The sequence below is a fragment of the Amblyraja radiata genome, chromosome 11 (assembly GCF_010909765.2).
Source record: "Amblyraja radiata isolate CabotCenter1 chromosome 11, sAmbRad1.1.pri, whole genome shotgun sequence".
Taxonomy (NCBI): Eukaryota; Metazoa; Chordata; class Chondrichthyes; order Rajiformes; family Rajidae; genus Amblyraja; species Amblyraja radiata.
Window position 1 is genome coordinate 27,210,281 of NC_045966.1, and position 5,865 is coordinate 27,216,145.

Consider the following 5,865-nt stretch of genomic DNA (forward strand, 5'->3'; position numbering starts at 1 on the left):
GAGGTGAGCCCATCTACTGACTTGCAAAAGCCAAAATGACTCCAGAGCGGTTTTTGGACGTGCTGACATAATTTTGTTGCCTACATATCATCACTGGGATATCCCAACTGATGAAATTGACGTATGGAAACATCCAAAGTCTGGCAGTTATCTGGACTGAGATATTTCCCGGATACTTTTAGCCAGATCTTTCTCCAGTGAATCCCCTATACCCAAAGTGATGGCAAATATGTGACAAGAGCCGGTAGCTCCTTCATATGGTTAAAAATGAAGCATATCCCCCATTAGTTCAGGGATTTGATTTCCTTATCGATATCCACATAGTTGGAGTCACATATGTAAGAATTTCCAACACTCCCCTCTTCTGAGCGGGAAATATCATAACGCAACCCTGCGCCAGGTATTGCTTCCCTTCTACTGAGTGGGAGATATTATAGCGCAACCCTGAATCAGGTGTTGCTGCCACAGGCATCTGACTGGCACAGCCTGTAAATGTCTCCTGAGCTAGGAGCACATTCCCTTCCCCTTTTATTTATTCATACATTTATTTTTTCTTTATATATTTGTTTGTTTGTTTATTCATTTATTTATTGTACTTACTAGACAGGTGGTGCTTGCTAGTGACTCCAAGTCCTTGCTCCCTTCTGGAGCCTCAACGAAGTATTTTAGGGGAGGAATGGGGCGCAGCCCTGAACCAGGTGTTGCCTCCACAGGCCTCTGGTCCCCATATGACCCGGTCGAGCCGGCATCCCATAATCAGAGTCACCTCTCTCAGAAACACCCATCATCAGAGTGGGAGGAATACTGCATCCCTGAGCCAGGTGTTGCCACAGGCATTTGGATGAATCCGCCTGTTAATGTCTCCGGTACACGGAGCATTTTTATCTGTACAGAGCCTGTACAGCGGTCGCTGTCCGGTCCTTAGACGACAGCTGCTAGAATTAAACGCTAGCTCCCACGGAGCCTCCACGGCGTTCAGCTACCCCGGCCGCGCCGGTCGCTGCTATTTTTAGAACGTGCTCCCGCGAAGCCTCCATAGTGTTCAGTTATCCTGGCCGCGCCGACCGTTGCTATTTTTATCCCGCCTCCACGGCGGCAGCTGCACAAGCTGTGCCAGCTTATCCGGGCCCGCTGCCCCTATTTTACGAGCAGCGGCCCGTTCCTGAAATAATTTTTTTCCTCTTACCTGTCGGAGCAGTTTCGAACTGCTCCGATTCTCACGCCATGCGTCGACGTATTGACGCGCATGCGGGCTGGCGGGTTCTTCACGTAGTCACTCAATTGACTGCGATATAAAATTGATGTCATTTTCTATAATTGCCTTATTTTATATCTATTTGTTTCAATTATGATTCTATAACTTGTCAGTGTCAATAAATGAACTTTACATTAAATCTTTTAACTAAGATGTAATCTATCAGGAAACAGGAATGATCGCAAGCCATTTAGGTAATTGGAATGGATTTATGCATTCATGTCTTGGATTCTGATTTATTGGCATGCTGTCTTGATGATATATACTGGAGTGTGCAAATTAAAATACAAAGGTTGGAATCTGAAAGAAAAGCATTAATGCTGGAAGAACTCAACCAGTCAAGCAGCATCTGTGAAAAGAGAAATTGGTTAAACTTTTAAGGTCAGGGACCCTTCCTCAGATCTGGAGGATGGGTGGAAGGGTCTTGTGTCATGATGGGCTGAGCTACATGGAGGGGGCAGTCCAGGGATGTGTCGGGGACAAGATCAATGGAAAGCCTGACCCATAAATACATGGTTTATCAAAGATGCCCTGGTAAGATGCAGGGTAGAATCTCAATGCGAGCTCTTTGCAGATGAGCACATCTGTGCTTCCTGACCCTCTTCCTTGGCCAGTCATGGTTAAGTTGATACACCCAGTGATGGAGTGCTTGCTGCCAGCAGTCCTTCTGCTGAAGCACCCAAGGAATAAATATCCCTTCGAAAAAACACTTTAAGGACATGTGGTGGACAGCACACGCTACTCAAAAGCCTGCCAAACCTCTGAGATTGCCAAGACGGGTTTCCTGATAGACACCAGGAAAACATAACAACAAACCAGTGCCATGTGTGCTTCTGACACTGTTCCAAGATACTGATGTTGTGAAGCTTTCAGCTACGTTTGATGACAGTATAGATGGTAATGAGCATTACATGAAATGTCATCATTAGTCGCAACCATGTTCCTGGGAAAAGATCCATGTTAGTGGATGGAAGTACTTTATCTAACTTTATCTAAAGGTGATTAGTATAATATTTTGTAATCAGCAAGTGATTTATTCAGCTTATAAAATAGAATGTTTATGTGAATAGCAACGTTTAAAATACAGACATTGCACTATCCTATTTCTGGGCAACACTATGAAGCAGGGACAATACCAGAGCTCCTTAGTCTTCCTATTTGCTCCATACCATCCCCCTAAGTTTCTAATCATTAGTAGTCCAAGCAAAATAGAATACAACATAGAACTTCAAATTGTCATTTAAAGTCAGGCTGCAAGATTTCTTCGCAATGCATTTCATTGCAAATGTAAGAGAAATTGTGGTGTCTTATAACAAAAACTTTGTTCGTTACTGCCACTGTGTGGATTAATTTAGCAATAGCAAGAAAGAAAAATCCTTATGCCTTTGGTACATTTATAGCTACTCTAAATATCCAGAAGTGTCAGAATTGAATTGTTTTTTTCTTGGGGTGATTTTTATGAAGGATGAACAAACAAGTGGATTCATGTTGAGAGGCACAGAAATGCAATAGCAGGAGGATGGTAGCAAATTTATATGGATTGGTGGTTTGATCATAATTGGATAAAGGGAGCAATAGACAATAGGTGCAGGAGTAGGCCATTTGGCCCTTCGAGCCAGCACCGCCATTCAATGTGATCATGGCTGATCATCCCCAATCAGTACATCTGTTCCTGCCTTCTCCCCATGTCCCCTGACTCCGCCATCTTTAAGAGCCCTATGTAGCTCTCTCTTGAAACTATCCAGAGAACCGGCCTCCACCGCCCTCTGAGGCAGAGAATTCCGCAGACTCATAACTCTCCGTGTGAAAAAGTGTTTCCTCGTCTCCGTTCTAAATGGCTTACCCCTTATTCTAAAACTGTGGCCCCTGGTTCTGGACTCCCCCAACATTGGGAACATGTTTCCTGCCTCTAGTGCGTCCAAACACTTAATAATCCTATATGTTTCAATAAGATCTCCTCTCATCCTTCCAAAACTCCAGAGTATACAAGCCCAGCCATTCCATTCTCTCAGCATATGACAGGAATATTCCTGGGAATTAACCTTGTAAACCAACGCTGCACTCCCTCAATAGCAAGAATGTCCTTCCTCAAATTAGGGGACCAAAACTACACACAATACTCCAGGTGTGGTCTCACTTTGGCCCTAGACAACTGCAGAAGGACCTCTTTGCTCCTATACTCCACTCCTCTTGTTATGAAGGCCAACATGCCATTTTCTATCTTCACTGCCTGCTGTACCTGCATGCTTACTTTCAGTGACTGATGAACATGGACCCCCAGCAGGCCCGTACGAAGCTTTTCAAAAAGGAGGGTGATATGACAGGATTACAAAATTGTTATGTGAAATAATGTGCACGCAGCGCACATCACTAGTGGGAAGCCCCTCGCGTCCGCGTTCCAGGGCCCGCTTAAGGGCCCTGAAAGCTCTGGGGTTTTAGATGCTCTCTGGTGTATTCTGAGCCTTAATTTGGAACATTTTTGCACCAACTTTATGACCAATATTTCAGAAATAATTTTGGTTGAGTCAAGAGTAATGAGTGGGTGGAATGGGATGATTGGGATCATTGTTGAATATTTTTTTTTAAATCAAGGATTGTTGTATTAATAATCAAGTTGTACTATTGTAAAATGTTATGTAAAATGTTATAAAGGAGCATGCAAAAACTACAAATAAAATACATTATGTTTTTGCAGTAAAGAAAACCTTTCTTTAGAAAATGTTTTGTGTGTTGATTTGATAGTAAGATTAAATGAGAACTTACCAGTTTGAAGTTTGATCTTTATTTTATGAGGAGTTACGGTGAGCGATTACGTGAAGAAGCCCCGCCAGTCCGCATGCGTGTCAATCTTCAAAGCAGCGGTGTGAAATCACAGATAACAGCAGTCGAAGTAACATAGTAAGACTTAGAGAAGACTAGAACTACCGAGTGATCTTTATGAGAGAGGGCAGGGAGCGGTGGGCACGTAATCGCTCACCGTAACTCCTCATAAAATAAAGATCAAACTTCAAACTGGTAAGTTCTCGTTTAATCTTACTATTTTACTTCGGAGTCACGTGAGTGATTCCATGAAGATTTCAAAGCTCTGTAATTTCATGCCATGAGAAACGAGTCTACACAACCACAACTGCTTCATTGACAGATGAGGGAAACATTCATAATGAATAAATAATAGTAACTCCTCTCATTCGGGAGTAAACTAACCACTGAACCTAAAATAGAGTTGGCAAATACCCCTGGTCTGGCAATATGTTATTATGAAATGTTCAGAAGTTCGTTCGCCCATCCTGCAGTCGCCAGGATGTGGTCCAGCGGAACGTACATAACCTTTGCTGCTGATGTTGTAGCAGCCCTGGTGGAGTGAAACTCAAAAAATATCAGTATCTACTCCTGTATGAGCCAAACCCCGTTTCAACCACCTGGAGATGGTCCAAACCAATACCTTTTTATAAAGTTTTTTGTAATTAACAAACATTGCTATTTCAGAGCCTCTAAGGCTCTTCGTGACCTTGACGTATTGTTGTATATGTGTGACCATACACAACCGAAGGTTCATGAGGTATGCCATGAAACGTGTTTGAGACTTTACGTCTGCTCTGCTTAACTAAAAATTAAATATAATATCTGGGCTCTCACTTAACTTTTTTTCCCTGTTGCTAGCCGGGCAACTTAGGCAGCTTTTTAGGTTGTCAAATGGCAGTTTAGGTGGTCATTTAAAACGGCTTGCATGACGCGTGTATTAATGTGCTCGGACGAAGTGCGTAGTCGGAATTATGCTCAATGAAGCATTCACATATTATTTCTGCCTCAAATAGTCACAAACTAAACATATTCACCAATCAAGACATGATATATACCACAATGACATGCAGCAAAGTTATAAAACAGTATCTCAACTCTTTTTTCCCTCTGAATTTTATTTTAAAAGGGGGATGCGGTCGCACCCAACGCAACCCCCCTTCGGAAGGCCATGCCCAGATCCCGTTGTACTTCCCCTTTTCCCAACTTGACACCATTTAGATAATAATCTGCCTGCCTGTTTTTGCTACCAAAGTGGATAACGTCACATTTATCCACAATAAACTGCATCTGCCATGCATCTGCCCACTGACCCAACCTGTCCAAATCACCCTGCATTCTCATAGCATCCTCCTCACAGTTCACACTGCCACCCAGCTTTGTGTCATCTGCAAATTTGCTAAATTTATTTTGAATCCCTTCATCTAAATCATTGATGTATCATAGCTGAGGTCCCAGCACCGAGCCTTGCAGTACCTCACTAGTCACTGCCTGCCATTCTGAAAGGGACCCGTGAATCCCTACTCTTTGTTTCCTTTCTGCCAAACAATTTTCTATCCATGTCAACACTCTACCTCCAATACCATGTGCCCTGATTTTGCCCACTAATCTCCTATGTGGGACCTTATCAAATGCTTTCTGAAAGTCCAGGTACACTACATCCACTGGCTTTCCCTTGTCCATTTTCCTAGTTACATCCTCAAAATATTTCAGAAGATTAATCAAGCATGATTTCCCCTTTGTAAATCCATGCTGACTCGGACCAATCCTGTTACTGCTATCCAAATGTGCCGCTATTTCATCTTTTATAA